The 23,627-nt window shown below is 44.5% G+C and overlaps 1 protein-coding gene across 4 annotated transcripts in view; it reads right to left on the bottom strand.

Annotated features, from left to right (window-relative positions):
* The window catches only part of LOC129838664 (ankyrin repeat and sterile alpha motif domain-containing protein 1B-like), a 245,952-nt gene that overhangs the window by 28,676 nt on the left and 193,649 nt on the right, over positions 1–23,627 (bottom strand). The window lies entirely within an intron of this gene.

The raw sequence follows: 23,627 nt of genomic DNA, 5'->3' as shown, positions 1-23,627 counted from the left end.
GCCTGGTCCACCGTTACAAGGTAATTAGGTTTGCACTGAAACACACACACTTTTTAGTTTGGTTTGTCCTCCCTGGCACATTCTGCATGGGGTTTAAAGGGCTGCCAAAAGACTGGTTCCAACACCTTAGATTTGTGTGTGTGTGTGTGGCTCATACGATGTCTTGGCAGTAAGCTCTTCTCCCAAAAGGCAGTGGATGTAAGTGTGTGTGTGTGTGAGATGTGCATCAATGAAGGATGTGTGTGTGGATAAGAGGACAGAGGAGGGAGGATGTAGGTGTGTTCCAGCTAGAGAGTTGGTAATTATAGTGAGTCTGAGGCCTAGCCGTGAGCCTAATGACTCTCCCTACGCTACCTCCATTACCACACACAGACACACAGACACACAGACACACAGACACACACACACACACACACACACACACACACACACACACACACACACACACACACACACACACACACACGTTATTGATTCCTTCCTCTCCAGCCCTCACTCACCAATTACTGGCCCGCATCTGTTACCACACACACAGCAACCAAAAGAGAAATCTAAATAAACTCAAATTATTATTTTTCCAATCCAGAAACAAGAAGAACATGTATTTTCCTATACAGGAAACTTGCGGCTTTGATTTAATAGATACTATATCGTAAAATGATGGCCACCGGGTCACATGAAAATCACCATATTTAAATGTTAACGCCACGCTATAAAATAATCAATGGGCTTCTTGAAATAGAGGAGTGTTTGGCTAAACAAACAGGCTCTAAACATTCAGGCAATTCAAAAAATATGTGAACGCTTTGGTCATCGTCTAACACTGTTCTCTCTTCCAGAAAAAAATGATTCTAATCGCCAAAATGACCATGATCAAAGACGGACGTTAATATGTCATTCTGGGTGTTGATGGTTGGAGGTTTCGTTGGATTTCATTCATTTTGTGAGGCTATCGCTCTCTCTCTCTGTCCGTTACACAAACACACGTAAGCAGATCCAATTATTAGCCAGCTCCATTCTCCCTCTTTCTCCTCACCTCACACACACACATCTTGTTCTTTGTTTGACCAAAACCTATGCTATTTAGATCCTGGGGGAGTACATTACAATGTTAACTCTGAATGGACGAGGACTGAAATGTAACCTGACCAGTTACTGTTAGCTCTCTCTCTACCCCCGGCTACAGTATGTGTGTTCTCTCTACAGTATGTGTGTGTTCTCTCTACACTATGTACAGTATGTGTGTGTTCTTTCTATAGTATGTACAGTATGTGTGTGTTCTCTCTACAGTATGTGTGTTCTCTCTACAGTATGTGTGTGTTCTCTCTACAGTACGTGTGTTCTCTCTACAGTACGTGTGTGTTCTCTCTACAGTATGTGTGTTCTCTCTACAGTGTGTGTGTTCTCTCTACAGTATGTGTGTGTTCTCTCTACAGTATGTGTGTTCTCTCTACAGTACGTGTGTTCTCTCTACAGTATGTGTGTTCTCTCTACAGTATGTGTGTGTTCTCTCTACAGTATGTGTGTTCTCTCTACAGTATGTGTGTTCTCTCTACAGTACGTGTGCGTTCTCTCTACAGTACGTGTGCGTTCTCTCTACAGTACGTGTGTGTTCTCTCTACAGTACGCGTGCGTTCTCTCTACAGTACGTGTGCGTTCTCTCTACAGTACGTGTGCGTACTCTCTACAGTACGTGTGTGATCTCTCTACAGTACGTGTGCGTACTCTCTACAGTACGTGTGTGATCTCTCTACAGTACGTGTGTGTTCTCTCTACAGTATGTGTGTGTTCTCTCTACAGTACGTGTGCGTTCTCTCTACAGTATGTGTGTGATCTCTCTACAGTATGTGTGTTCTCTCTACAGTACGTGTGTGTTCTCTCTACAGTATGTGTGTTCTCTCTACAGTATGTGTGTGATCTCTCTACAGTATGTGTGTGATCTCTCTACAGTACGTGTGTGTTCTCTCTACAGTACGTGTGTGTTCTCTCTACAGTACGTGTGTGTTCTCTCTACAGTATGTGTGTGTTCTCTCTACAGTATGTGTGATCTCTCTACAGTACGTGTGTGTTCTCTCTACAGTACGTGTGTTCTCTCTACAGTATGTGTGTGTTCTCTCTACAGTATGTGTGTGATCTCTCTACAGTATGTGTGTGATCTCTCTACAGTATGTGTGTGATCTCTCTACAGTATGTGTGTGTTCTCTCTACAGTATGTGTGTGATCTCTCTACAGTATGTGTGTGTTCTCTCTACAGTATGTGTGTGTTCTCTCTACAGTATGTGTGTGATCTCTCTACAGTACATGTGTGTGTTCTCTCTACAGTATGTGTGTGTTCTCTCTACAGTATGTGTGTGTTCTCTCTACAGTGTGTACAGTATGTGTGTTCTCTCTACAGTATGTGTGTTCTCTCTACAGTGTGTACAGTATGTGTGTTCTCTCTACAGTATGTGTGTGTTCTCTCTACAGTACGTGTGTGTTCTCTCTACAGTACGTGTGCGTTCTCTCTACAGTATGTGTGTGATCTCTCTACAGTATGTGTGTTCTCTCTACAGTACGTGTGTGTTCTCTCTACAGTATGTGTGTTCTCTCTACAGTATGTGTGTGTTCTCTCTACAGTATGTGTGTTCTCTCTACAGTATGTGTGTTCTCTCTACAGTACGTGTGCGTTCTCTCTACAGTACGTGTGCGTTCTCTCTACAGTACGTGTGTGTTCTCTCTACAGTACGTGTGTGTTCTCTCTACAGTACGTGTGCGTTCTCTCTACAGTACGTGTGCGTACTCTCTACAGTACGTGTGTGATCTCTCTACAGTACGTGTGCGTACTCTCTACAGTACGTGTGTGATCTCTCTACAGTACGTGTGTGTTCTCTCTACAGTATGTGTGCGTTCTCTCTACAGTATGTGTGTGATCTCTCTACAGTACGTGTGTGTTCTCTCTACAGTACGTGTGTGTTCTCTCTACAGTACGTGTGTGTTCTCTCTACAGTATGTGTGTGTTCTCTCTACAGTATGTGTGATCTCTCTACAGTACGTGTGTGTTCTCTCTACAGTACGTGTGTTCTCTCTACAGTATGTGTGTGTTCTCTCTACAGTATGTGTGTGATCTCTCTACAGTATGTGTGTGATCTCTCTACAGTATGTGTGTGATCTCTCTACAGTATGTGTGTGTTCTCTCTACAGTATGTGTGTGATCTCTCTACAGTATGTGTGTGTTCTCTCTACAGTATGTGTGTGTTCTCTCTACAGTATGTGTGTGATCTCTCTACAGTACATGTGTGTGTTCTCTCTACAGTATGTGTGTGTTCTCTCTACAGTATGTGTGTGTTCTCTCTACAGTGTGTACAGTATGTGTGTTCTCTCTACAGTATGTGTGTTCTCTCTACAGTGTGTACAGTATGTGTGTTCTCTCTACAGTATGTGTGTGTTCTCTCTACAGTACGTGTGTGTTCTCTCTACAGTATGTGTGTGTTCTCTCTACAGTATGTGTGATCTCTCTACAGTATGTGTGTGATCTCTCTACAGTATGTGTGTGATCTCTCTACAGTATGTGTGTGATCTCTCTACAGTATGTGTGTGTTCTCTCTACAGTATGTGTGTGTTCTCTCTACAGTATGTGTGTGATCTCTCTACAGTACATGTGTGTGTTCTCTCTACAGTATGTGTGTGTTCTCTCTACAGTATGTGTGTGTTCTCTCTACAGTATGTGTGTGTTCTCTCTACAGTGTGTACAGTATGTGTGTTCTCTCTACAGTATGTGTGTTCTCTCTACAGTGTGTACAGTATGTGTGTTCTCTCTACAGTATGTGTTCTCTCTACAGTACGTGTGTGTTCTCTCTACAGTGTATGTGTGTTCTTTCTATAGTATGTGTGTGTTCTCTCTACAGTACGTGTGTTCTCTCTACAGTGTATGTGTGTTCTCTCTACAGTACGTGTGTGTTCTCTCTACAGTGTATGTGTGTTCTCTCTACAGTATGTGTGTGTTCTTTCTACAGTATGTGTGTGTTCTCTCTACAGTACGTGTGTTCTTTCTACAGTATGTGTGTGTTCTCTCTACAGTACGTGTGTTCTCTCTACAGTACGTGTGTTCTCTCTACAGTACGTGTGTGTTCTCTCTACAGTATGTGTGTGTTCTTTCTACAGTATGTGTGTGTTCTTTCTACAGTATGTGTGTGTTCTCTCTACAGTACGTGTGTTCTCTCTACAGTACATGTGTTCTCTCTACAGTACGTGTGTTCTCTCTACAGTATGTGTGTGTTCTTTCTACAGTATGTGTGTGTTCTCTCTACAGTACGTGTGTTCTCTCTACAGTACGTGTGTGTTCTCTCTACAGTATGTGTGTGTTCTTTCTACAGTATGTGTGTTCTCTCTACAGTACGTGTGTTCTCTCTACAGTACATGTGTTCTCTCTACAGTACGTGTGTGTTCTCTCTACAGTACATGTGTTCTCTCTACAGTACGTGTGTTCTCTCTACAGTATGTGTGTGTTCTCTCTACAGTACGTGTGTGATCTCTCTACAGTACGTGTGTTCTCTCTACAGTATGTGTGTGTTCTCTCTACAGTATGTGTGTGTTCTCTCTACAGTATGTGTGTGTTCTCTCTACAGTATGTGTGTGATCTCTCTACAGTATGTGTGTTCTCTCTACAGTACGTGTGTGTTCTCTCTACAGTACGTGTGTTCTCTCTACAGTATGTGTGTGTTCTCTCTACAGTATGTGTGTGTTCTCTCTACAGTATGTGTGTGTTCTCTCTACAGTATGTGTGTTCTCTCTACAGTACGTGTGTGTTCTCTCTACAGTACGTGTGTGTTCTCTCTACAGTACGTGTGTTCTCTCTACAGTATGTGTGTTCTCTCTACAGTATGTGTGTGTTCTCTCTACAGTATGTGTGTGTTCTCTCTACAGTACGTGTGTGTGTGTTCTCTCTACAGTACGTGTGTTCTCTCTACAGTATGTGTGTTCTCTCTACAGTATGTGTGTTCTCTCTACAGTATGTGTGTGTTCTCTCTACAGTACGTGTGTGTTCTCTCTACAGTACGTGTGTTCTCTCTACAGTATGTGTGTTCTCTCTACAGTACGTGTGTGTTCTCTCTACAGTACGTGTGTGTTCTCTCTACAGTACGTGTGTGTTCTCTCTACAGTACGTGTGCGTTCTCTCTACAGTGTGTACAATATGTGTTCTCTCTAGAGTATGTGTTCTCTACAGTATGTGTTCTCTCTACAGTGTGTACAGTATGTGTTCTCTCTACAGTATGTGTTCTCTCTACAGTATGTACAGTATGTGTTCTCTCTACAGTATGTGTTTTCTCTACAGTATGTACAGTATGTGTTCTCTCTACAGTATGTGTTCTGTACAGTATGTACAGTATGTGTTCTCAACAGTATGTACAGTATGTGTTCTCTCTACAGTATGTGTTCTGTACAGTATGTACAGTATGTGTTCTCAACAGTATGTACAGTATGTGTTCTCTCTACAGTATGTGTTTTCTCTACAGTATGTACAGTATGTGTTCTCTCTACAGTATGTGTTCTGTACAGTATGTACAGTATGTGTTCTCAACAGTATGTACAGTATGTGTTCTCTCTACAGTATGTGTTTTGTACAGTATGTACAGTATGTGTTCTCAACAGTATGTACAGTATGTGTTCTCTCTACAGTGTGTACAGTATGTGTTCTCTCTACAGTAAGTGTTCTCTCTACAGTATGTGTTCTCTCTACAGTGTGTACAGTATGTGTTCTCTCTACAGTATGTGTTCTCTACAGTATGTACAGTATGTGTTCTCTCTACAGTATGTGTTCTCTCTACAGTGTGTACAGTATGTGTTCTCTCTACAGTATGTGTTCTCTCTACAGTATGTGTTCTCTACAGTGTGTACAGTATGTGTTCTCTCTACAGTGTGTACAGTATGTGTTCTCTCTACAGTATGTGTTCTCTCTACAGTGTGTACAGTATGTGTTCTCTCTACAGTATGTGTTCTCTCTACAGTGTGTACAGTATGTGTTCTCTCTACAGTATGTGTTCTCTCTACAGTATGTGTTCTCTCTACAGTGTGTACAGTATGTGTTCTCTCTACAGTGTGTACAGTATGTGTTCTCTCTACAGTATGTGTTCTCTCTACAGTGTGTACAGTATGTGTTCTCTCTACAGTATGTGTTCTCTCTACAGTGTGTACAGTATGTGTTCTCTCTACAGTATGTGTTCTCTCTACAGTATGTGTTCTCTCTACAGTGTGTACAGTATGTGTTCTCTCTACAGTAGAGTACGTGTGCCTGACTGCACCATGCCCCCATGTCTATCTCTGTCTCTGATGGCAAAGTGACAACCCATCTCTATCTCTCTTTCTCTCTTTTGCTCGCTCTATTCCTCTCTCGCTCCCTCTTTTATTCTCTCTTTCTCTCTCTCTCTGTGTCTCTTTCATTCTCTCTTTCTTTCTCTCTCTGTGTCTCTTCAGATTGCAGTATTTTTGCTGGGACATTGCCGGAGGGATCAAGCTGGTTAACTTGCCTTGCGGTGTTGACAGTCTTCCTTTAAATGAAACGGTTTGGGACGTAGCCTCTAGTCTTTGTCTAGAGTCCGTGTGTGTGTGTGTGTGTGTGTGTGTGTGTGTGTGTGTGTGTGTGTGTGTGTGTCTGTGCCTGCGTTCATGTGTATCTCTGTCTGTCTGTCCACACTGTGAGAGTGTGTGGTCTGCTCACTCTGAAGAGAGTTAGTGCCAAAGTGTGTGTGTGTGTGTGTTTTCGCTGATCGATGGAGTAATCCCGTTAACGTTGCCGTCAGTCCAGGGGAACAGCTCTGATTACAGGCTTAACCGGGACAGATACGGTAACGACCCTAATCCTCTAAACTCCACTGCAATGCCAGAGGAAACCACACACACCCCATCAGCGAACTGCGATTACAGAGACGATCAGGAAAAAGGGTTCAGTGTCCCTACCTCCCAGTCCTATGAAGGGGAATGAAACGAGTGGTTATACAATAACTATATTCAGACACTGTTGAAGGACTTTATAATAAAAGAAACATGTTTCAGAACGGAAGCCTTGACTTTGCCACAACAGTAAGACTTTCATGCCAAAACATGTTGCCTTACCTTCAACAACGAGTCAAATAGATACGTACTGTGAACTGGTGGACAAACAAGGATACGGTTGGCTGCAACTGACCACTGGGTAATCACTGGACCTCAACAAGGACTTTTCCCTCATTTAGGATCCTGTCACAAAGGGATGCCTTCTCTGACCAATGGGAGAGCTAGGTTGACAGGCCGGCTCATTTGAGCAGATAAAAGGAGGGCGGGAGGGAGGGAGAAACTTTAGCCGAATCACTGTCTGTGCTCACAATACCGTTCTAGTTTTAATGATGAGAGAACAAGACCAACTCTCATCCTCGTTAATCCATCTCTTGCTGTCCCTCTATATATTTTTCTCCTTCCTCGTCCCCTCTCCCTCCTACTGTCCCCTCTCTTTCCATCTCTTTCCCCTTCCTCCTACTGTCCTCTCTCTTTCTACCTCTCTTTCCATCTCTTTCCCCTTCCTCCTACTGTCCCCTCTCTTTCTACCTCTCTTTCCATCTCTTTCCCCTTCCTCCTACTGTCCCCTCTCTTTCCATCCCTCCCCCTTCTCTCTTATTCTACCCCTCCCTCCTATCTATCAAACTGATAGACTAATTGCCTGGTGAGAGAGCGTGGACCCCTGGTGTGATTGCTCTGATGGACCTAGCAACCAAAAGCGTTCACTTTGCAGTTGAAAATGAGGCTTAAGGGCCTAAAAGCTCTTATTCCACTCCATCGACCGCTAACACATTCAGACATCGTGACCGTGTCTCTATTGGTTTGTGTCCGTGTTTGTACGCGCTTTTGTGTGAGTGTATGTGCGTCCTCCAGCCTGTCAATATAACCCAATCAGAACTCCCCAGACAGCTCTACAAGTCACGACCCCAAGCCATCGACAAGACCTTTTGATCCTTTCCAGGTCAATTCGTTCATGGACTCTGGATTGGTTGAGCTCAAGGACATTGCCGTGGCTCCATTGGATCAAAGCATGTCTGGTGAACTCCAGTCACTGTCACTAAGGAACTAAGACAGACTGAATCCTAAATGGCACCCTATTCCCTATGTAGTGCAATACTTTTGACCAGAGCCCTATGGGCCTCTAAATGGTCTGGTGTTAGTAGTAAGATGAAAAGGAAGGGATTGTGACTGGGCCTAGCCTGGTCAAACCGGACTAAACATTACGTCCCCTGTTGTTTCGTAGTGTTCAGTCTAGTTTAACCAGGCTAGCATTGCCCATGACGGCCTAGTTAAGTTCGCATGAGCAGGCAGGCATTGACTTTTGGCACAGAGAAAGGCCTTAAAACAGAATACAAATCCCATTGAGACAATGTATTTATGTGTGTACATGGACAGGTGTGGGCATGTTGTGGTGTGTATGGGGCGGTTGTGTTGTTGTTGTGTTGTTTCTGTTGGTTTGTGTTGATAAATAAAAACGTATCAAGGAAGAGACAATGTCCCCATCGGCCACAGAGACCCTAGCCCTCACTTAAAGCTACAGTCTGTGACCCGGCCTCAGCTGTGTACCAAAACAAGTACCGGGACCCTGGTTCTGTTGTTTTTTCAAATCGCAGACTGTATCTTTAAACAATGCAGCGTAGTGTGAGCAGCTTGAATACACTGTTTGCAGAGAGGGCAACGTTTCTGTTACTGTACCTTCAACAAGTCATGTCTACTGTAAAATAATGTGCAGATCTGGTGTGTGTTAGTCCTCCTTTACCTTCCTCTCCCTGTCAATACAGGTTTTCCTAAAGGCCCTTCTGTTGTCTATCCTGATTGGAATTGATTTGCCTGGAATATCTACTGCTACAAGACTGCAGGCTCTAGTCCACACACACACACACACACACACACACACACACACACACACACACACACACACACACACACACACACACACACACACACACACACACACACACACACACACACACACACACACACACACACACACACACACACACACACACACACACACACAAATACAGACAGACACAAATACAGACAGACACAAATACAGACAGACACAGTCCCAATGGTCATCACTATCACCGTGGAGACCAAGCCTCTGCCCCCACTCTCTCTTCCTGATCCATTTTTAACCAGCGCCTCTCCTCCTCATCGCCGGGGATAACTGGAGGGAAACCAGAGACCACCGGTTGCCTGGCAACCACTGTACAGTAAAGGCAAAGCCACTGCTGTGGCTGAGATGGGTGGGCTTTGTGTCCTCAAACTGATCATCCATCTATACAGTGTATGTGTTTTTCAGGACGTACGTTTACAATGATTCAGCGTCTCTTTGTTGTAGAACAATAACGACCAGATCTAAAAATCAACAATATATGGATTCAATGCAGAGACAATCCACAGGAAATAGTCTATTCCAGGGGACCAATGGGGAAGCTTGTTTTGTTCACCGGCAGCCTGAAGAGCCAATAGGAGTTTTATTAAACCACCTTCGCCATGGATACATCTCCATTAATAGATAGTGTTAAATGGGACTGGGAGCATTGGCTCAGTGTGTATGTGTGTGTGTGTGTGTGTGTGTGTGTGTGTGTGTGTGTGTGTGTGTGTTCCGTTTGTGTCTGAGAGACAGAAATAGTGCCAAATGGAGGAAAAACACGACAAATGCTGGAGGACACACACACACACACACACACACACGTGAGCTCATGAATACATGGGCAGGCTGAGTAGATGCAATAACCAATCAGACGCTGGTCTGAAAGGAGGAGAGGAAACAGACTGATATTTCTCTGGGTTATCGTTTACATTGGGTACTTCAAAGCCTCTGATGAAACCGATAGGATTTCACACAGCCAAGAAGACTCTCTGTCTGCATCCCAAATGGCACCCTATTCCCTTTGTAGTACACTTCTTTTGCTCAATATAGGGGATAGGTTGCCATTTGGGACGGAGACTCTCTATAGGTCTCAGTGAACCAATCACTACACAGTTGTAATGCTGTTACTATTTCTCTATAGGTCTCAGTGAACCAATCACTACACAGTTGTAATGCTGTCACTATTTCTCTATAGGTCTCAGTGAACCAATCACTACACAGTTGTAATGCTGTCACTATTGCTCTATAGGTCTCAGTGAACCAATCACTACACAGTTGTAATGCTGTCACTATTTCTCTATAGGTCTCAGTGAACCAATCACTACACAGTTGTAATGCTGTCACTATTTCTCTATAGGTCTCAGTGAACCAATCACTACACAGTTGTAATGCTGTCACTATTTCTCTATAGGTCTCAGTGAACCAATCACTACACAGTTGTAATGCTGTTACTATTTCTCTATAGGTCTCAGTGAACCAATCACTACACAGTTGTAATGCTGTCACTATTTCTCTATAGGTCTCAGTGAACCAATCACTACACAGTTGTAATGCTGTCACTATTTCTCTTCCTGTGTCCTTCCCCATCAGAGGATGTGTTAGTTCTTGGTTCTGCTGTGATTATATAATGGTAAACGCAGCACATGTGAGGAGTGGAAAGGACAAAAGGGATCTGCTATACACACATACAAACAAGTGCAAACATGGACACATGCAAGTATACACACACACACACACACACACACAAATGCACGTACACACACACACAAGCATACACACACTTGACATGATCTACCAATATCGCTTCTAGGGACTGTGAAAATTCCTTAAACACACGTTGCTCAACATGTCCCCATTGAATACTACTTGGTTGGCCAGAGGGACACAGTTCAGTTGGCTGAGGTGACGTGATAATCACAAGACACCCTATTGGCTTCCTATAGTGTAGTACAGTTGATCAGAACAGGCTCTGGTCTAAATGATTGCCCTAAAGGGAATAGGGTGTCAAAGTAGTGCACTACATAGGGAATAGGGTGTCAAAGTAGAGCCCTATATAGGGAATATGGTGTCAAAGTAGAGCCCTATATAGGTAGTAGGCTGTGGTTTGAGAAGTAATGAATAAGTAGGATTAATGTAGGTCAGTCCATTAGGGTTGACTGAAGTGTAAAATGATTTATGGTCGTCAATTAAGTGGAATATTGTACGTGTCACAACCCCTATGTGAGGTGATGATTTGATTGGCTAGGTGGTCAGGTGGGGCAGGGTGAGCAGCATGATGACTGAGTATGATTGGTCACCTGGCGTCCTTGTAAAACAAGGGCAGGTGGTAGGATTTGCCTCTTCCCCTTCACTCTGTTTGCTCAACAGCTGTTGTGGAAAACATGGCTGCTGTCTTGCTGCAACCTGCCTCCTTCTCTCACCCCACTCTCTCCCTATTTCGTTTGTTCCGTTTCTCTCTCTCGAATTCCCTCCTTTCTCAACCCCAACCCTTTCTCTCTCTCTGCCACTTTTCTTTCTCCCTTCATCTCCCTCTCTCATTCTTACCTCTCTCTCTCTCCCCTACGCTCCTCTCTATATGGTGAGATTGGTCGCCAATGCGTTACAGGTCTAGGGTTAGCCAAGGTAAAGTCCCCAATAGCAGCTGTGCAATAACCCCGTCAACCACCATCACTATACTAATCTACCCATGTAAGCTGCCTACACACCACCTACCACCCCCATGTAATGCAATAGTTGGGCTGCATTCCATTCCCTCCAGGCCCTTGTGTGCATTTCTCTTACAGCATACCTGTACATGTCCTAACTCAGAGAGTGGGAGTACCGAACAATAATGGAGAGGAACAGAGAGAGATTGAAATCATCTAAGTTGATGAGCAAGTACATTAACATCTGTTCTAAATGTGATGAACAGACAGAGACAGAACCAGAACTGAAGTCCCAACAGGAGATCTGAGAGGTCCATCTACACCAAGCCCTCAGGGCCTGTTACCCAGCCAGCCCTGGGATGTGTGTGTTGGCCTACTATATATTTCTAGAAATGTGTGTCATGTTTAAATGGTTGTGAGTGTATGTATGTATGTGAGTGACTAAACTCAACCACCCCTCTACACACACACACACACACACACACACACACACACACACACACACACACACACACACACACACACACACACACACACTTCTACACTACTTTCACCACCGCTGCACAGCCACAGCAATTCCCAGCCCAGGACAGCAGGACTCGGATCTCTCTTTTATGCAACTGTGTGCAGTACATCTCCTAAACACACACAGATTAAAACAAATACAGAAATACGGGCAGGTATTTCACACACACGGAATAGTCACTAGTCAGCAGGATTGATTGAACGGCACAGAAGCGTTTCATACTCTCCCATCCCCTCGGGCCACTGCACCCTATAGAACACACAACCTCTAGAGAAGAGAGAGAGAGAGAGAGAGAGAGAGAGAGAGAGAGAAAGAGAGAGAGAGAGAGAGAGAGAGAGACAGACAGAGAGAGACAGAGAGAGAGACAGAGAGAGACAGAGAGAGAGAGAGAGACAGAGAGAGAGAGAGACAAAGAGAGAGAGACAGAGAGAGAGAGAGACAGAGAGACAGAGAGAAAGAGACAGAGAGAGAGACAGAGACAGAGACAGAGAGAGAGAGACAGAGAGAGCTAAAGAGACAGAGAGAGAGAGACAGAGAGAGAGAGACAGAGAGAGAGAGACAGAGAGAGAGAGAATAGTATATCTCATCCGCCCGCACTCCTTCCCCTTCTGTCTCCTCTCTTTCTCTGTACAGTATATCTCATCCCCCCTCACTCCTTCCCCTTCTGTCTCCTCTCTTTCTCTGTATAGTATATCTCCATCACCCCTCACTCCTTCCCCTTCTGTCTCCTCTCTTTCTCTGTACAGTATATCTCATCCCCCCTCACTCCTTCCCCTTCTGTCTCCTCTCTTTCCCTGTATAGTTTATCTCCATCCCCCCTCACTCCTTCCCCTTCTGTCTCCTCTCTTTCTCTGTACAGTATATCTCATCCCCCCTCACTCTTCCCCTTCTGTCTCCTCTCTTTCTCTGTACAGTATATCTCCATCCCCCCTCACTCCTTCCCCTTCTGTCTCCTCTCTTTCTCTGTACAGTATATCTCCATCCCCCCTCACTCCTCCCCTTCTGTCTCCTCTCTTTCCCTGTACAGTATATCTCCATCCCCCCTCACTCCTTCCCCTTCTGTCTCCTCTCTTTCCCTGTATAGTATATCTTATCCCCCCTCACTCCTTCCCTTTCTCTCTCCTCTCTTTCCCTGTATAGTATATCTTATCCCCCCTCACTCCTTCCCTTTCTCTCTCCTCTCTTTCTATGTACAGTATATCTCATCCCCCCTCACTCCTTCCCTTTCTCTCTCCTCTCTTTCTATGTACAGTATATCTCCATCACCCCTCACTCCTTCCTCTTCTGTCTCCTCTCTTTCCCTGTACAGTATATCTCATCCCCCCTCACTCCTTCCCCTTCTGTCTCCTCTCTTTCTCTGTACAGTATATCTCATCCCCCCTCACTCCTTCCCCTTCTGTCTCCTCTCTTTCTCTGTATAGTATATCTTATCCCCCCTCACTCCTTCCCCTTCTGTCTCCTCTCTTTCTCTGTACAGTATATCTCATCCCCCCTCACTCCTTCCCCTTCTGTCTCCTCTCTTTCTCTGTATAGTATATCTTATCCCCCCTCACTCCTTCCCCTTCTGTCTCCTCTCTTTCTCTGTACAGTATATCTTATCCCCCCTCACTCCTTCCCCTTCTGTCTCCTCTCTTTCTCTGTACAGTATATCTCATCCCCCCTCACTCCTTCCCCTTCTGTCTCCTCTCTTTCTCTGTACAGTATATCTCCATCACCCCTCACTCCTTCCCCTTCTGTCTCCTCTCTTTCTCTGTACAGTATATCTCATCCCCCCTCACTCCTTCCTCTTCTGTCTCCTCTCTTTCCCTGTACAGTATATCTCATCCCCCCCTCACTCCTCCCCCTTCTGTCTCCTCTCTTTCTCTGTACAGTATATCTCATCCCCCCTCTCCTCCCCCTTCTGTCTCCTCTCTTTCCCTGTATAGTATATCTTATCCCCCCTCACTCCTTCCCTTTCTCTCTCCTCTCTTTCTCTGTACAGTATATCTCCATCACCCCTCACTCCTTCCCCTTCTGTCTCCTCTCTTTCTATGTACAGTATATCTCCATCACCCCTCACTCCTTCCCCTTCTGTCTCCTCTCTTTCTCTGTACAGTATATCTCCATCACCCCTCACTCCTTCCCCTTCTGTCTCCTCTCTTTCTCTGTACAGTATATCTCCATCCCCCCTCACTCCTTCCCCTTCTGTCTCCTCTCTTTCTCTGTACAGTATATCTCATCCCCCCTCACTCCTTCCCCTTCTGTCTCCTCTCTTTCTCTGTACAGTATATCTCATCCCCCCTCACTCCTTCCCCTTCTGTCTCCTCTCTTTCCCTGTACAGTATATCTCCATCCCCCCTCACTCCTCCCCCTTCTGTCTCCTCTCTTTCCCTGTACAGTATATCTCATCCCCCCTCACTCCTTCCCCTTCTGTCTCCTCTCTTTCTCTGTACAGTATATCTCATCCCCCCTCACTCCTTCCCCTTCTCTGTCTCTCTAATCATTCTTTCCCCTTCTTATTCCCTGTAGACTTACCTTTCTTCCGAAGGGGGTATTCTGTACGAAAGGTCTTGGAGAGAGGAACACGCAATTCCAGCAGCTCTTCTCTGTCTTCCCCCAGAGCTGTGTGCTCCCCCTCTGCTTCTCAGAGAGATGGACTAATACATCTAGCTCCTTTTAGCTGTGAGTCACAATCCAGTCCAGCAGTAAATAGCAGAGAAGAGGAGGAGTGTGCCCTCTCTCTCTCTCTCCCTCTCTCTCTCCATGCTTTGTCTCCTATCTCCTCTCTGTAAACTCCCCCTTCTCACTCTCCTCTTTCTTTTTCCTCCTCTTTTTCCCTCTCTCTCGCTCTTTCTCTCTCCCTCCCTCCCTCCCTCTCTCTCGTTCTCCAGATTCCAGAGGTTTTCCACCGTTCTGCCACTCCTCCTTCCTCCTCAGCTGCGGCAGAGAGACTGTCTCTCCCACATCTCTGCCTGAAACCCCCGCTCTACGCTGCTCGCTCTTTCTCTCTCTCCACCTCGTTACTATGGAGACGCGGGGCCCATCCAGAGATGGGCTCATGCACACTGGCTGTAGGTGTAGGTGAGTGTATATGTGCCTAAATGCGTGTGCATATGTCCGTGCATACCAGTAATGCAGAGCTCCTGTGTATCCCTGCATATCGCTCTACCACTCTCCAATGAGCTAAGTCACCCATTATAATCCGACACCACACTACAGCCTAGAATAGAATAACATGAAGCTAACAGAGCTAACAGAGCACAGCTGACTGAAGCTTCCTTCATGTTCTTTGACTCCTTTGGGGTTTTCCACAGAATATCATCATCATTGTAAAGAGTTACGTAATGTTTGGGTACAGGACCCATATGTTGAAACTTGAATTAAACACACACACAGCGATGGGACTTGACAACAGGTGTGTGTGTGTGTGTGTATGCTATACTGAGTGTGTGTGTACGTAATACATGAAACCTAAGCCATCTAGCTTGGCTTTGCGTCATCCCATTCCTAACTATAAGTATCATTCATGTGCTACTATGTTTAATGGATAATGCCTTTGGAAGCCGGTGTTCAGAGGATATATTGGCACAAGTGTTGTTCGGCCTAAGACGAAGTATAGGGCCGGCAAACCGAGCCAATATATCCTCCAAACACCGGCTTCCAGAGCATTATAACTTTTATATAACGTGTTACCAACATATTCAAATAACGATTGACATATTTTCATAAAAAATGTGATTTCGCTGAATTTACTCATACTATTTCATCCTTCCACGAGGTATAGTCCCAACACAAATCTAGGGTTGCTACCCAAGCCGGCTGGTCGTTCGTTCTATTAGTTCGGTTGCCAGAGACGCGACCCAGTCGTTCAGTCACTTTGTTTTGTATCTATGGATGTGACCCAGTCGTTCGTTCTAAATGTCCCATAGCCATACTGGCTGGCAACGTTCTTATCCCTTGCTTGCTAGCTAGCCAACTACGGCTAACTTACAGTCACGTCAAACAGTGCAGCCAGAATAACAACAGTAGCTGCATTTGTGTTTGTTTAAGCTGTTTTCTGGTGACATTTACTTGGATACATCCATAACACTGAGATAATGATGCACAATTTCTACTGGCATAGAAAATGTGCTCTCTCCTCAGGACACTGTTGTTCAGAGGAGCTAACCAACAACACAGCTGGAAAGACTGCAAACTAGCTGCATTTAATTTAGTTCTACCTGTTTTATACTGACATTTCTTTGTATAAATATAGATAGATAGATAGATAGATAGATAGATAGATAGATAGATAGATAGAGAGAGAAATGATGCCAGCTGATTCATGATTTCGACTGGCTGAGAAAAGCTGTCTGCCTGTCTGTCTCGTCCCGACATGTTAATTTACTATGAGATAGGTGGAGATCGGATTTCAATATTGAAACAACGTTACAAAAGTCGGAGACAGACAGCAAGGTTTATACAAATCTCTGCTGTTGAAAACTAAATGTTAGTCTAAAAGAAATGTGAGATAATGTCTAGATGCTTTTTATAGTGGAGATCAAGTTTACAGATGGCCTGGCTGGGCTGATGAGACAGTGGATTGCGCAGTCAGATGGAACAGAGTAAACAGGCATTTTAACATCATAGATTTAGCCGGTGGTAACTTGTGGAATAGACACCGGCTAGAATGCGGTTTTAACCAATCAGCATTCAGGATTAGAAGCACCCGTTGTATAATTTACAGTAGTACAAAACTGTCAGGGTCAGAACATAAAGTTACAGCATCTCTCACTACACCTCCTACTCTATTCTACCATAACGGGGTGTTGTGAATCCAAACAGGAGTTAACAAGCAACGGTCAGAGAATGCAACATAGTAGCACATGCAGTACTGTACAGTCCTCAGGCAAAACCACCCACACACCAATTAACATCAAGTACTAACATTACTTACCCCTCTATCAAGATAACCTACAAGCAGTACGCATTCAACACACACAAACATGTACACACACACACGTGCAGTACCCATATGGACCACACACACACACACACCCTCCTACATATAATCATCCTAACACAAAACATGCATTAAGATTCAATTATTTGCAGCTTAGAAGTGCGTCCAACTGACCAGCAGTGTGTGTGCTGTGGCTAACGAAGGCAGGAACCATCTGGTGGTGTGATGGGAAACAATCTGTGTATTTGGAGAGGTGACAGAGAAGGTGACACACACACGCACACACACACACACTGTGCATTTGGACAGGTGACAGAGAAGGTATGAAATGCACAAACAAAGGGACACATCTGATTTAAAATCCTCCATTCACATATATAGTCTCTATGGTAACTACTAGCTGAGGCGTCATGGCAACAGGGCAGAGCTGGGATAAAAAGACTAAACTATTATTACTGGCTTGATGACTTATTGACCGCCCACCATTATTGTGTTCAAGACTGGATATTAGCCAAGCAGAATGGGGAACAGTGTGTGTGTGTGTGTGTGTGTGTGTGTGTGTGTGTGTGTGTGTGTGTGTGTGTGTGTGTGTGTGTGTGTGTGTGTGTGTGTGTGTGTGTTTATGGGATGTCTTATTGCTATTTCCCCTTCAAGGAGCATATTATATGATCAGTGAGGAATGCAGAGAGACTTGTCCAGCCCTGTGGGAGTATGAAACACACACACACACACACACACACACACACACACACACACACACACACACACACACACACACACACACACACACACACACAAAGAATACGGCACTGAGCACCCTACAGCACTAACCCAGAAGCACGCCCTCACATGCAAGGAATGAGCATGAAGCAATACACAGCCACCTAAAAACACTCACCTGTTAGGTAGACAACACTAGTTATCACTAGGCCCATTTAACAGAAATAACCTCTGCTTTCAACGAGATCTCACAGCTTTTACTCACTAACACACACACGCACAAACACAATCCCCACACACGCGCACACACACACACTCACCAAACCGTGTTCTCTGTCTGAGACAGTGTTCATTTCGTCAAAAAAAGATTGTGACTAAAATATTAGTCAAATACCTATTTTTCAGTGGCAATTGACAAGACTATAACTGACTAAATAGACCCAGAGCAAAACTATAACTAAACTAAAATGATTTTTCATTTTAGTTGACTAAATCATAACGAGACATAATTATCTCTGTGACAAAAATCGGACTACTAAGTGGACTGGACAATAGCTTCTGAAATTGGGAGCTTTTCAATAATTTGTTAAAGCTACACCTTGTTCAGTCGTGTTACCTCATTAACTAGCTATAGCGAACAACCTGGGGTGCGTTCAGCAGGATGCAACGTTTTGAAACGTTCAGATGGAAATATGTTATGTAGAACAAACATGCCTCTCTGACATGTTGAAGAAGGAATAACGTTGGCTCTATTCATGGTATTTCTATCTGCAACGTTCAGGAACGTTTTTAAAACTGAACGTGGCCCTGGTAACATTACCAGTAGCCTGTTACGCAAACATTTGGTGAGAAAGGAAAAGGGATAGCAAACAAAATGACTAAGACTAAATCTAACTAACAGTGCCAAAATGAACAGTGGTCTGAGAGGGTCAGGAAAACCACTGAGTCACATTAAGAGGAAGAGGACCTGGGGGGAAATAACAGCCTCAACTTCTCTACCACTTTAACTCTCTACAAAGCTTTCCAATCACGTTGAATTTCATAATTACTCCATCTGCGCTCCCAGCCTTTACCTCCTCTAGGTGTCTTACTGGAGTGGTGCCACTCTCTGTCTGCCTGACAACAGGGAGGAAGGCGGAAATGAAAGGCTGTGGCGCCATCTTGTGCATGGTTATGTTACTGCATCTGTCTCTCCAACATCCATCCATGTCATAGTCATCATAGCAATAATACAAACTCGACATGTCTGTTTCAATCATTCATTTTACGTTGCATTTACAGTTTAGGCATTTAGCAATAAGTGCCTTGCTCAAGGGCACATTGACAAATGTTTAACCTAGTCAGCTCAGGGATTCGAACCAGCGACCTTTCGGTTACTGGCCCAATGCTCTTAACCGCAAGGCTACCTGCCTATTCCACTTGGAATGAGTCTGCATTCTAACGAATCCCATGTCTAGGATGTAAGCAGCTTTGAAAGGAACAAGGGTAAAAGCTAAAAGCCTTCCTTAAAGCTCAAAACAGATCTAAATCAGGTAGATCTCTGTGGCTCAAATGCTGAATATGATTTGTCTGCTGGAATATTCATGGTGGTGTTCAGTAGTTACACAGCACAACAATACATTTTGGCGCTACCTGAAATCGTCCAATAAGAATGCTCATTTACGTGTTCCATTGGACATTTGGTGCTTCCTCACATTTCTTCTGTGAGAGAGACCTGGCGATCTGTTCTGAAGATGGAAGCATTGACGTCTAGCTCATTGACAGTTGCAACAAGGAAGCTCTTGCAACCGGTCTATCAAGTTAGTTTTGTTTGTGTGTGTGGTGTGGTGTGGTGTGGTGTGGTGTGGTGTGGTGTGGACTAAGAGGTGTTTCTGGAGCAACACTGTTTTAATCCCACAACAGCAGGCCTGTATATGTACACACACAGACACCTCGTTCTATTTTAAACCTTTCCACAATGGCCCTCCGCCTCTCCATTGTCTCCCCGGCCGCCACAGAATCTGTGGCCCATTGCGATTATAAAGTGATTTACTGGGAAAGCAATCGAGAAACAATTCTCCCCATCTCTCTCTTCTCTTCTCTTCTCTTCTCTTCTCTTCTCTTCTCTTCTCTTCTCTTCTCTTCTCTTCTCTTCTCTTCTCTTCTCTTCTCTTCTCTTCTCTTCTCTTCTCTTCTCTTCTCTTCTCTTCTCTTCTCTTCTCTTCTCTTCTCTTCTCTTCTCTTCTCTTCTCTTCTCTTCTCCTCTTCTCTTCTCTTCTCTTCTCTTCTCTTCTCTTCTCTTCTCTTCTCTTCTCTTCTCTTCTTTTCTCTTCTCTTCTCTTCTCTTCTCTTCTCTTCTCTTCTCTTCTCTCATATATATATACAGTGGGGAGAACAAGTATTTGATACACTGCAGATTTTGCAGGTTTTCCTACTTACAAAGCATGTAGAGGTCTGTCATTTTTTATCATCGGTACACTTCAACTGTGAGAGACGGAATCTAAAACAAAAATCCAGAAAATCACATTGTATGATTTTTAAGTAATTAATTTGCATTTTATTGCATGACATAAGTATTTGATCACCTACCAACCAGTAAGAATTCCGGCTCTCACAGACCTGTTAGTTTTTCTTTAAGAAGCCCTCCTGTTCTCCACTCATTACCTGTATTAACTGCACCTGTTTGAACTCGTTACCTGTATAAAAGACACCTGTCCACACACTCAATCAAACAGACTCCAACCTCTCCACAATGGCCAAGACCAGAGAGCTGTGTAAGGACATCAGGGATAAAATTGTAGACCTGCACAAGGCTGGGATGGGCTACAGGACAATAGGCAAGGAGCTTGGTGAGAAGGCAACAACTGTTGCCGCAATTATTAGAAAATGGAAGAAGTTCAAGATGACGGTCAATCACCCTCGGTCTGGGGCTCCATTCAAGATCTCACCTCGTGGGGCATCAATGATCATGAGGAAGGTGAGGGATCAGCCCAGAACTACACGGCAGGACCTGGTCAATGACCTGAAGAGAGCTGGGACCACAGTCTCAAAGAAAAACATTAGTAACACACTACGCCGTCATGGATTAAAATCCTGCAGCGCACGCAAGGTCCCCCTGCTCAAGCCAGCGCATGTCCAGGCCCGTCTGAAGTTTGCCAATGACCATCAGGATGATCCAGAGGAGGAATGGGAGAAGGTCATGTGGTCTGATGAGACAAAAATAGAGCTTTTTGGTCTAAACTCCACTCGCCGTGTTTGGAGGAAGAAGAAGGATAAGTACAACCCCAAGAACACCATTCCAACCGTGAAGCATGGAGGTGGAAACATCATTCTTTGGGGATGCTTTTCTGCAAAGGGGACAGGACGACTGCACTGTATTGAGGGGAGCATGAATGGGGCCATGTATCGCGAGATCTTGGCCAACAACCTCCTTCCCTCAGTAAGAGCATTGAAGATGGGTCGTGGCTGGGTCTTCCAGCATGACAACGACCCGAAACACACAGCCAGGGCAACTAAGGAGTGGCTCCGTAAGAAACATCTCAAGGTCCTGGAGTGGCCTAGCCAGTCTCCAGACCTGAACCCAATAGAAAATCTTTGGAGGGAGCTGAAAGTCAGTATTGCCCAGCGACAGCCCCGAAACCTGAAGGATCTGGAGAAGGTCTGTATGGAGGAGTGGGCCAAAATCCCTGCTGCAGTGTGTGCAAACCTGGTCAAGAACTACAGGAAACGTATGATATCTGTAATTGCAAACAAAGGTTTCTGTACCAAATATTAAGTTCTGCTTTTCTGATGTATCAAATACTTATGTCATGCAATAAAATGCAAATGAATTACTTTAAAAAACTCATACAATGTAAGTTGAAGTGTACCTATATTACAAATTACAGACCTCTACATGCTTTGTAAGTAGGAAAACCTGCAAAATCGGCAGTGTATCAAATACTTGTTCTCCCCACTGTATATATATATATATATATACATATATTTACACACACACACACACACACACACTCTCTCTCAATTTAAGGGGCTTTGTTGGCATGGAAAACATATGTTAAGATTGCCAAAGCAAGTGAAACAACAAAAATTAACAGTAAACAGTACACTCACAGAAGTTTTGTGACATTTCTAATGTCACATTATGGCTATGTACAGTGTTGTAACGATGTGCAAATCGTTAAAGCACAAAAGGGAAATAAATCAACATAAACATGGGTTGTATTTACAATGATGTTTGTTCTTCACTGGTTGCCCTTTTCTTGTGGCAACAGGTCACAAATCTTGCTGCTGTGATGGCACACTGTGGTATTTCACCCAGTAGATATGAGAGTTTATCAAAATTGGATTTGTTTTTGAATTCTTTGTGGGTCTGTGTAATCTGAGGGAAATACATGTCTCTAAAATGGTCATACATTTGGCAGGAGGTTAGGAAGTGCAGCTCAGTTTCCACCTCATTTTGTGGGCAGTGTGCACATAGCCTGTCTTCTCTTGAGAGCCAGGTCTGCCTACGGCAGCCTGAGTCTGTACATAGTGAAAGATTTCCTAACTTTTGGGTCAGTCACAGTGATCAGGTATTCTGCTACTGTGTACTCTCTGTTGAGGGCCAAACAGCATTCCAGTTTGCTCAGTTCTTTGTTGAATTCTTTCCAATGTGTCAAGTATTTCTCTTTTTGATTGATCATTTAGATGGGTGTACTTGTGCTCTCTCTCTCCAGTAGCCAGTGTGAAGAGCGTTGACCTCTCCATGACCCCAGAGACAGAGTCCAGCTGCACTCCTCCTATACTCATTATAGTGCTTCTCTCTGTCTCCAAACACACACACATGTCGTTCCCATCCTCTTTCCTGTCCGCAGTGTCAGTGTGACGCAGTGGAAACCCCCTGACCCAAATGTAAAGGTACTGTCGTTTGTATACAGTAATCAGGCGTAGGAAGAGGGAGTCATGCTCTCAATGATTGGTAGTGAGGAACCACACACACACTGGAGTCACACGCTCAAGTCACACGCTACTAATGAAGCAATGTGTTTTAATTAATAATAGTGTGAACGGGAGTCCCACATCTGACAGAGATTAACTATTGCACTGAAATTAACTCACAAATGCACACACACACCAAATGCAGGGGAGTGTACATACACACACACAGTTTTGTGCAGAAGTGAATAATCTTTGCCGGTCTCTTCTCTACCCTCCTGTGGCTCTAACTCAAACTACACCCTCCTCTCAATCCTCTACAGCCATTTCCTCTCCCTCTCCCTCTCCTCCATCTGAATAGTATACTAACATCCACCTTCTGTAATACGTTTCACCTCCGCATTTGTTTTCAGAGAGGAGAGAGGAAAGGAGATGAGGAAAGGAGACTAACACAGACTACTGAGATGCATTCCACCCCCAGAAGAGAGAGAGTAGACAAGGAAAGCAGGCCACAGAGACCCTGCACAGCGGTGTTACACATCGCCCTGGACAAACAGTGTGGGTGGTTTCCCCGCTGTTGTGAGACATTGCCTCCCAAGTGCTTATATAACCTCTCTCTATCTCTCTCCACCTCCGCAACTCCACCTCCCCTCCTCACCACCTCCACCTCTTCCCCTCTCCACTTCTCCCCCAGTGGATCAGTCATACCTTCATACAACACTGGAGGAGAGAAAATACACCATCCTCCTCTCTTCTCACAGAAACCAGCAGGCACTCAACCAACCCATCAGCCCTGTAACCAACCCACCAACCAACCCACCAACCCTGTAACCAACCCACCAACCCTGTAACCAACCCACCAACCCTGTAACCAACCCACCAACCCTGTAATAAACCCACCAACCCTGTAACCAACCCACCAACCCTGTAACCAACCCACCAGCCCTGTAACCAACCCACCAGCCCTGTAACCAACCCACCAGCCCTGTAACCAACCAACCCACCCACCCTGTAACCAACCCACCCACCCTG

Source organism: Salvelinus fontinalis, chromosome 39, assembly GCF_029448725.1.
Source record: "Salvelinus fontinalis isolate EN_2023a chromosome 39, ASM2944872v1, whole genome shotgun sequence".
Lineage (NCBI taxonomy): Eukaryota > Metazoa > Chordata > Actinopteri > Salmoniformes > Salmonidae > Salvelinus > Salvelinus fontinalis.
This window is presented reverse-complemented; position numbering and strand designations above follow the sequence as displayed.